We start from the raw sequence: 10,476 nt of genomic DNA, 5'->3' as shown, positions 1-10,476 counted from the left end.
CACACCCGCCGTGATTGTTTGAATTTGTCATTTATTGAAATAACAAATGACTACCAACTAAATTGCATATTACATAATTATACATAACAATGAATTGACTGTACTTACACCAGAGAATTAACTAATAGCTACAAAATGACTAGATAGTGTTTAAAACAGGCTGACTACTGAGTGACTAGTCATATGACACAAATAGCCCAGCCAATAAAACATGTACAAATGCTAAATAACAATTATATACACATGTAGCAAAAAGGTGGTCACAAAAAGAGCCATAAAGCAGGGAAACATACTGTATACAGCATGAAAGGCGAAGATAACGAACAGTGATTATTCTCATAGCTCCTATAAGCAATACAAAATAGATAGTTGGGCAAACACGGACCCCTGGACACACCAGAGGTGGGATCAGGTGCCTAGGAGGAGTAAGCATCCCCTGTCGACCGGTCACCCTCGCCGTAAGCCACGTATCCTGATCAGGTAAACGGAATTATCCGTAGTCAAAATCAGTGTGCAAAGAACGGCCTAACAATCGGTATGAAACACGTCAGAACTAGATCGTTATAACAACCATAGAATTTGCGAAATGCTGACTTCAATCGAGAATGTTGAAACTCCTGTACCATCAACTTGTTTGTCAGTAGCTTACCTCGATTTAAAAACTGACTATACGCAGAACAAACTCTTGCGTATCGAATCAGTTGAGAGATATAAACATCATATGCAGGTGATAATGGAATATTGCTACATAAATATGGGAAGTTGATGATGGAGAAGCTGAAATCATCCCGTTTATCATACAGTTGAGTTGTCAGTTTTCCGTTAATATCTACTTTCAATAGAATATCTAAGTATGAAGCAGAAGTGGACGACTCTGTGGTGTCTTTTATTTCGAGCTCACCGGGATATATCGAATCGACATACATGTATGAATGAAAGTTATTATTGTTAATAGACAAAACGTCGTTGATATATCTAAATGTCGAATTGAAGGCCACAGCAAGAGATCTCTTCTCACGTAGAAGTTTTTGAATAAAATCTGCTTTATATAAATATAGAAACAAGTCAGCTAATAAAGAACCACAATTTGTGTCCATGGGAATTCCAACAGACTGTTGGAAGACCTGATCACCAAAGACCACGAAGATATTGTCAATGAAGAACTCTATATATTTCTTATTTCAACTTCAGAGTACTTGTGCTAGAATCAGAGTGGTGTTTAACAAAGTAAGTTTTGGGCTGACTGATCACTAGATATGAATATTTCCTTTTTCCATTTTTGTTGAAGAAGCAACTATTTATGATGTCAGAAAGCCTAGTCTTTAATCTATCGTGAGGCATGGTCGTGTATAGTGTTGCAAAGTCATAGGGTTTTGATGTTATTGATTTGGGAAAAGTTTTGCGATTTCAAGTTTACTAAAAGTTCTTTAGAATTTTTTAATCTTATCTATCCTATAAAGGTGAAGATAACGAACATTGATCAATCTTATATCTCCTATAAAGGCGAAAATAACAAAAAGTGATCAATCTCATAACTCCTATGAAGGTGAAGATAACGAACATTGATCAATCTTATATCTCCTATAAAGGCGAAGATAACAAACAGTGATCAATCTTATATCTCCTATAAGCAATATAAAATAGTGAGTTGGGTAACACGGACTTCTGGATATACATGTAGCAGAGATAGGACCCGGTTCCTGTACATGTACATATGTGGACAAAAAGAATTAGGATCAAATAAGGTTTAAATGCGACAATAGCCTTTTTCGGCCGTGAATTTTAAATGCCAATATTAACGGTGAAATGCTTTTAAATGAAATGAAAGTAAATTTTCCTTTGTATTGTTTTTTCACATTCTCCTTGAAGATTATTTCAAGCATTTTCCCCATGGGTCATATATAGACTAAAATCATTTTCACATAATCTATTTCGTGTTTTGTTTTTGTTTTTTGTTTTTACGACCCCTTTCCTCACTCGTGTACAGATTGACATTTCCTAAAATGGGTCCCAGGTCTACAGAATTCTGCAATAATTACAACAATCAATGAATTGTTTAAAAGTTTGTTGTAAGTCATTTTCAGTACATATGACTTGCCGTCCTTTGCCCATTTGCAGAACATTACAACAGTGGGTCATTGTAGTTACCAAACACTACTCACTTCAAAAGAACCATGGGCCAGTTTCACAAAACTATATTACGACTAAGATCTATTTAAGATCAAGATTGTCACATGATCCATGATAGCTGTTTCACAAAACTTTCATATCTTATGATCATTTTAAAATAGTTTGAAATCTTACGACATCCAGATACATTTAACAATGACGGTGCAGGGGTTAGATGAGGACTGATTCAAGCCCGATTCTAAATTCATGGTGATTGGCATCTGAGTCTCAACTGTTACTAAATACATTTTACATTTCATGAACGCCATACTGCGTACTCTGACTATTATGCATGTGAGTATTGATGTGTTTATAAGATTTCATGTCAAAATAAAGTTATATGTCTCTAGATAACAATGAAACAATTTACAAGCTGTTTATCATTACTTGTTTGATTTCATTTTAAATTTTTCATACATACATTTAACCAATAAGCATTTCTATAACAATGTATTCTAATCAATGTTATTGCATTTATACTAAGAGACTATTGCATGAAAGGTGAAGATAACGAACAGTGATCAATCTCATAACTCCTATAACCAATACAAAATAGATAGTTGGGTAAACACGGACCCCTGGACAAACCAGAGGTGGGATCATGTGTCTAGGAGGAGTAAGCATCCCCTGTCGACTGGTCACATCCGCCGTGAGCCCTATATCCTATATCCCTATATTAGGTAAACGAAGCTATCCGTAGTCAAAATCAGTGTGCCAAGAACGGCCTAACAATCGGTATGAAACATGTCAGACAGCATTTGACCCAATGATAGGTTGTATTGACGAACTAGATCGTTATAACGACCGTAGAATTTGCGAAATGCTGACTTCAATCGAGACTGTTTAAACCCCTGTACCATCAACTTGTTTGTCAGTAGCTTGTCTCGGTTTAAAAGCTGACTATACGTCATGTTTTAAAAATGAAACTGCATCATCCATAAAGTGCAACTCCAGTGAATACGTTTGTCGCCAATGTTAATTTACATTCATATAGCGCTTTATCTAATTAAAACAATTACTGTGAATCGCTATACATGTAACACAATAAAACAACCTAAAACAAAGAATAATGAATACATATATCATTTTGATCCCTTTTCAATTCCCGAAATTGAGTTGTCTCAATTTAAAATTTATTCCAATATCCCAGAATGAAACTTATCTCAAGATTTATCTTTTAAGATCTAAGATCTGTTCTATGACAAATCTTAAGAGACTTTTGTGAAATCCAGTTCAGTATATCAAAATAAGTACTGACTACTTACATAAATCGTTTCCTTATAAGAAAACAAATAAGCTAAGTTTGTTTTTTTCCTAAAATGACCAAAACACAGCAACACTGCGATAATGAAATACTGTAAATGTATTACATTTGGCTGTGTATTCTATTTAGCGCCTTTGGCTTCCGCTAAATCAAGTACATCGCTAAATGCCATCCGTAAATCTAGATGTTTAAAGTAATTCAGGAATACGCTAAATCAAATCTACGCTAACTTGTTGAAAAAACGATTTCCGCCAAATATCGTACACGCCAAATATAATACGTTTACAGTATGTTATAAAACAACGGACGAAAATAAAGCTTCACAAACAAAAAAGTGGTAAAACAGCAAATAATAAAACAATGTCATATCATTACACGACACATCAGCAAATTTGTCCCGAACCCCCCACCCACCCACTCTTCCTTAAATAATTTACGCAAACATCAATACACATGATTCAACCTACTTCAAGACACATCGAATTTCTAACGTTATAAGTATTTCTAACATGAAATGAATTTGTCATGTAAAGGCGTTGCACGTGTATGTTTTACACTTTGAGTGTATATAACAGCATGATCCACATAAAGGTGTAAATTCCCACAGATTAATGTATAGAAGTCTTGTTAGCTAGACCCCAATGTAAATATCCAATTATGACGATTTATTAAAACAACACGCAGAACACTCTATTTCAGATTAAAAGCAACATATGTATTCCTCACCCATTGGAACATAACTTAATTGTTAATTCTGCTTTCGGAGGCATTTTGATGCTGACGAATGTCTATAATGACGGCAGGGAACTGAAATACATGTACGTGTAACTTCCTTTGATTGAGTGGATTCGGAGTAAGGACATTGGGTAGAAGTCGTGAAAACAGAGATGTATCTTGAAAATGCGTGGATGTATTCCAAAGAGGGGTAACTTTGATTTCAAATCGGTAAATTTTCAGTATGCGCATTTTTTTTACTGACTATTTCAATAAAATAAAATTAGTCGAACGTCGGCAGTATTGAAGAATATTGGAATAGTCGAATAAACTTATAATAATAATAATCTGATTTTGACATAAAATTTCTAAAGTGATAATTCAGTTATGTATGTCGAAGTTTATATTTGGAAATGCATACATGTATCTGGTATATCGTGTCTTTATAATTTTAATTTATACACCATCCCTATCTGTAACTGGTAAACCGGTCACAACAATGTACCTATGTTAAATGTCGTGTTTGGCGCGGCGCCAGAATCGAGATTCCAACCCTCCCGGAATAACCACGTGGCTACGCTACCCCGACCAGTATCATGGTGAACATTTTCTTGATTTCATCGTTGTAAATTAACGGACTTAATTTACTTTCTGAAGTTAAATTTTAAGAGAATGATCAATAAGTGAGCAGTAGGAGGACATGTACAGGAAATGTGTTGTACATGAATATTGGGAATTCGTGATTTATTGCTGAAGTTAGGTCTAGTCTAATAGTAAGATGTACTCCCATTTTGTGCTAATTGCATGACATCCAATGGAAGTGTCTACAAATCATTTATTTCCAATATTTGATTATTCTTATGTTACGGGGTTGCAAACCGGTTCTAATGACCACACAGACCATCCGTGACAGGTTATGAGTTTATTGAAGAAATAAATCTATTTCTGACATGTAAATAGCAGCTCTGAAACATAATAAACAATTATAAGCATACACAATCACACACCACATAAAATATACAAATACTAGGGAAATAATTTCAATACAATGAACACAAAATTATTCGTCCATTATTTTGTGTAAAGTTTAAGAAAAATTATAAAATAACATTTAAATCTCAAAATGAGGCTCTTTACCCATAATGCATTTAAATATAATAAATCTTATCATTTATGACATTTATGCAAACTAAATGGTAAAGTACACATCGAACACACACAAAAGAAATTATATGACAAATACAAGTTAGACATCACAGAAATACATACAAAACAATGATCTTACCAGATATATGGTACCAGAGCCAAAATATCAAAAATAGGAAGATAACTGATTTTCAAGGAACCTGTATAAAATATTAATTCTATTTTACTCCTTTGTTAAATATGAAATAAAGTACATAATTTCATTTCTTTCATTCATTAACACATTCACACCAATTAATATGTTAAGATTCATTTTCTTACCTCAAGTCAGAAAAAAGATGTCAAAAGATATGCAAAGAAAACCACCCTTCAACACTCTGCTAGTGAATACAACTGACTATCTAAAAATCCAACAGAACTCACAAAACCCATGACATATAACCTTTGACACTAAGCTTAGCCAACCAAAATGAATTAAATAGACCATGAACAACAACTGCATGCATGGTTTAATCATAAGGAAAGCCATTAAGGTCATAATTACATTACTACATATCTAAATAGAGAAATATGGAAGACCATTATATAATCCAATAAAAGTTTATGTTTTGCAACTTACATATTTTATTTACACTAAAAATAAAATAAATTATTGATATTAATTCACCCTACTACAAACTCCCCCTTGTACGAAAATGACTTCCATGTCATTCAAGGAGTCCGTTGCAAGAAAATAAACAAATTCAATGTTGCTGATATACCAACACATTTTATTCAGCATATATATTGAATTAAGTGATCTTCATCTTTGCTGAAATAAAGAATATCTTTATAAAGTATAAGTCATGATACAATCAAGACCACACTGCAAGCATAAATGCATGCAAATTCAAATTTGATTAAAATTGGTGCACTGAAATCAAAACTCAAATATCTGCAATATATACAGTTCAATCAGAAATAAAGTCACTTCAGAAATTTAAAACATGTTTCACAACAAAATCTGTAGTTTCTGGTGAAATTGATGCGTTTGAAGTTGTTTTCAAGAAATTCAATATAAAGTCTGATTTTTCTTGCCACTTCATTTTATCAGATATGTTTGACTTGGTAATGAAATCACCTGAAGACATCCAATTTGGTGCTTGCCTAACTCTAGATGATCTTCTAGGGAGAATAGGTACTGTCTCATCCTCATCTGTAGCATCAGCATCATCACCAAAATCCTCCATCACCTCATTTGCTTCTGAATCCCTCTCTTCGGACTCATCCAGCTGTTCGGAAGCGCTTCCTTCTTCATGGATTGGTTCCTGGATATCATTGTTTTCAATATTGGTTGAAATATTGCTCTCAGATTCCATAACCAAAATCCTGCTGTCATCAGAAATTGTACTGATATTGTCCTCATCTCTGTCACCTTGAGGTTTAAGACGTGGAGTCACTGGTGTTGATATGGAATGTCTCGCTCTAGGTCTTGGAACAGGTATTGGGCGTTCTGAAATAAATCCAATAGGATACATTAAATTTCGATGTAATGTACGCTTCTTACCCTCTCCATTTTGTTTCTGCACAACATACACTGGAACCTCTGGATTAGGCTGAGACAAGATAATATATGGCATGTCTTCCCAATTATTGGCTAGTTTGTGTTTGCCCTCAAAATGCACTGTCCGTACTAAGACTCTGTCTCCCACTTCTAATACCGCTCCTCGAGATTTCTGATCATATCTGTCTTTCTGTTTATTTCTCATCTTCTCGGCTTCTCGAAATGCTAAGTCATAGGCTTGCAATAATCTCTCCCTGAGTTCTTTGACATACTTGGTCTGAGGTTTCCTACTTTTTTCCTTAACTAGTCCAAAAGCTATATCTATTGGCAAATTTGGTTCCCTTCCAAACATCAAAAAGTATGGTGATTGACCAGTTGATTCATGTTTGATGCAGTTGTATGAATGAACTAATGTTGCTACATGAGACTTCCAGTTTAGTTTTTGATTTGGATCTAAAGTGCCTAACATGTTGAGTAAAGTCCTATTAAATCTCTCAGTCATACCATTTCCCATTGGATGATAAGGTGTTGTTCTCGATTTTTGGGATCCAATTAATTTACAGAGTTCTTTAATTAAGTTGCTTTCGAAATTTGCTCCCTGGTCCGAATGTATGCGTTTTGGAATTCCATAGTGAACAATGAATTGGTTAAATAAAACATCTGCAGTGGTTTTTGCTGTTTGGTTCCTAGTAGGATAAGCCTGTGCATAACGAGTGAAGTGGTCTGTAACTACCAATATATTTTGTTGTCCTCCCTTTGATTGTTCCAGAGATAGAAAATCAATGCAGATTAATTCTAATGGCTGGGTAGAAGTAATACTTACCAATGGTGCTCGGTCAGGTTGTGCCTTCCTCTTTATACATCTGTCGCAAGTTGTTATCCATTGCTCAATGTCCCTAGACATACCAGGCCAATAAAATCTTTCCTTTATCAGTGATGATGTTCGTTCCCTGCCAGGATGACCCATTTCATCATGTAATAGTTGTAATACCGTTGGTATTTTCACTGACGGCAAAATAAGTTGTTTCTTGATCTGATCTTGAAGAGTAACTTCTCTGTACAATATTCCATCTTCTATACTCAGACGATCGAACATTTTAAATAAAGGACTGCGTGGCATCTGACCCTTCTTTGGTTTATCTCCCGTGAGGACTCTTTCCATCCAGGGTCTAATATTACTATCTTGGAACTGTAGTGTTTTCCAGTCCACATCCATGCACACATCCATGTTTAGATCTATCTGCACTATGTCAGTTGTATTTGGACTGCCAAAACTTTCAATGCTAGCAATGTCCAGTTTCTTGCATATCGACTTAACAGATTCTTTAGATAATGGAATCCGAGACAAGGAATCGGCATCCTGATTGTTTGCTCCAGGCCTGTACCTGATGTCAAAATTGTAAGTCCCTAATGCTGCAAGCCATCTATGTCCTGTTGCGTCCAGAGTGGCAGATGTCAACACATAGGTTAGTGGATTGTTGTCTGTTAAAACTGTAAAAGAATTCCCATATAAATAATCATGAAATTTGTCCACTACAGCCCACTTCAACGCCAAAAACTCAAGTTTATGGGCTGGGTAATTCTGTTCTGATTTCGACAATCCTCTGCTTGCAAATGCAATAACTTTTTTTAAACTGTCATGATCCTGGTAAAGCACTGCTCCTAAACCTTGTCCACTTGCATCTGTATGTAATTCAAAAGGTTTTGCAAAGTCTGGATAACTTAAAACTGGAGTTGATGAAAGTTTTGTTTTCAATATATCAAATGCTGTTTGTTGTCTTTCACCCCATTCCCAATCTTTAGCATGTTTCTTTTTCTTTTTCTTTGATGTACTTGGAAATAATTCTGTGAGAGGTTTGGACAACTGACTGAAGTTCTGAATGAATCGTCTGAAGTATCCCGCAAATCCAATAAATTTCCTTACCTCTTCTGCATTGGTTGGTATTGGCCAGCTTACAACTTTTGAAATCTTTTCTGGGTCTGTTTCTACACCTGATGCTGAAACGACATGTCCTACATATTTAACTTTTTTCTTGAAGAAAATACACTTTTTCGGAGAAAGTTTCAAATTTGCCTCTTTAATACGATCAAAGACGAACTGCAGTCTCTCTAAATGCTCTTGAAATGATGAAGAAAAGATGATCACATCATCAATGAAAATGCAACAAATTTTCAAATGTAAGTCTCCTAAAACTTCCTGCATTAAACGCTGGTATGTGGCAGGTGCTCCAGACAGACCAAATGGCATACGGTTAAATTCATATAATCCTAGCGGCCCTACCGTAAATGCTGTTCTCTCCTTATGTTGCTCATAAATTTCAACCTGATGATATCCCGACTTCATATCGATCACGGAGAAGAACTTATTTCCTGCTAAACAGTCTAACATTTCCTCAATTCTTGGTAAAGCATACGCATCTTTCTTTGTCCTTTTGTTTAGTTGTCGATAGTCGATGCAAAATCTTAAGGAGTTATCTTTCTTCTTTACTAAAACTACATTTGACGACCATGGAGAATGAGATTTTCTAATAATTCCGGATCTCAAAAGTATCTTTAAGTGATCTCGTACTTCGTTGATCATTGCTGGGGGTATTCTTCGATATCTTTGCTTAAAACTCTTCTCATCATCTACCTCAATTTTATGATAAACATTTGCAGCATGTCCTACATCGGTGTCACTTTCTGAGAATAGGTCACTATACTTTGCTATAAGATTTTTCCCTTGCTGAATTTCATCAGTTGACAATTCGTTCTCTTCCAGTGATATCTTGTTCAGGATATCTATCGATGGGCGTTTAATTTCCTCATTTACGTCTTGTTCCAATACTGGCTGAATCTCGCATATAATTGACCTTGGTTGAATGATAACAGTTCTGGTAGTAACATTGCTGATGTATACGTCTACTGGATCCAATCCTCTTTTACTAGTATCACACTCTATCAATGATGGTTCTATGTCAAGATCTTTGTTGAGTTTTGTCTCAGTTGTAGGATGTAGCATTGCTAATGTTTGTTGGTATGGTATTGCCTGATCTATACAACCCTTAACAACTATCCTGGAATTTGGTTGTACTCTGACTGTTGTATTCTCGGCACTCCTAACTAATCCTAATCTATAACGGTTTTTCCTTAATTCCTTTTCTCTAAGTAAAATAGCTCGAAAAGATAAATACCATGGTGTTGTCAACTTTGATTTCTCCAAATATTTGTCTCCATGTTTCTCCTGAAACAATTTCATTAAGGTATTCAAAATATTTGTCCCTAATAATATCGGTACTTTCTGGTTGTAAGGACTATCTGGTATGACGAGTAGAATTGATGTTATTGGTTTCATTTCTAACACTTGTAAATCAAGTGTAATAAAGCCTTCGTAGGGTAAATGTTGTCCATCAGCGTATTCGATTTTTAGCAAAGATCCTAAATCTTGAACAGGAATTTCTTTGAAATGATCTTCATAAAATTGTTTACTAATCGTAGAAACTGTGGAACCTGTGTCAATGAGTGCTTTAGCTTCAATCCCATTTATTAAGATACTTGATTCAGTTGGATCTCCACATAATCCAGGTGGTAAAGTATTCAATTTTTTTACTGATGATATGAGGTCTTGTTTTCTGTTGAAGTCTATGGATGACCTCTTTTC

The 10,476-nt window shown here is 35.0% G+C and overlaps 1 protein-coding gene across 1 annotated transcript in view; it reads left to right on the top strand.

Annotated features, from left to right (window-relative positions):
• The first annotated feature begins 4,137 nt into the window (after positions 1-4,137).
• LOC125657781 (uncharacterized) overlaps positions 4,138-10,476 on the top strand; it is a 71,973-nt gene continuing 65,634 nt past the window's right edge. Inside the window, exon 1 of the mRNA XM_048888547.2 lies at positions 4,138-4,358. The gene's annotated coding sequence lies outside the window, so the exon portion shown is untranslated. The remainder of the gene's footprint in view (positions 4,359-10,476) is intronic.

The sequence above is a fragment of the Ostrea edulis genome, chromosome 9 (genome assembly GCF_947568905.1).
Source record: "Ostrea edulis chromosome 9, xbOstEdul1.1, whole genome shotgun sequence".
NCBI lineage: Eukaryota > Metazoa > Mollusca > Bivalvia > Ostreida > Ostreidae > Ostrea > Ostrea edulis.
Note: the sequence above shows the minus strand (reverse complement) of the source record. Positions and strands in the feature narration are given on the sequence as shown.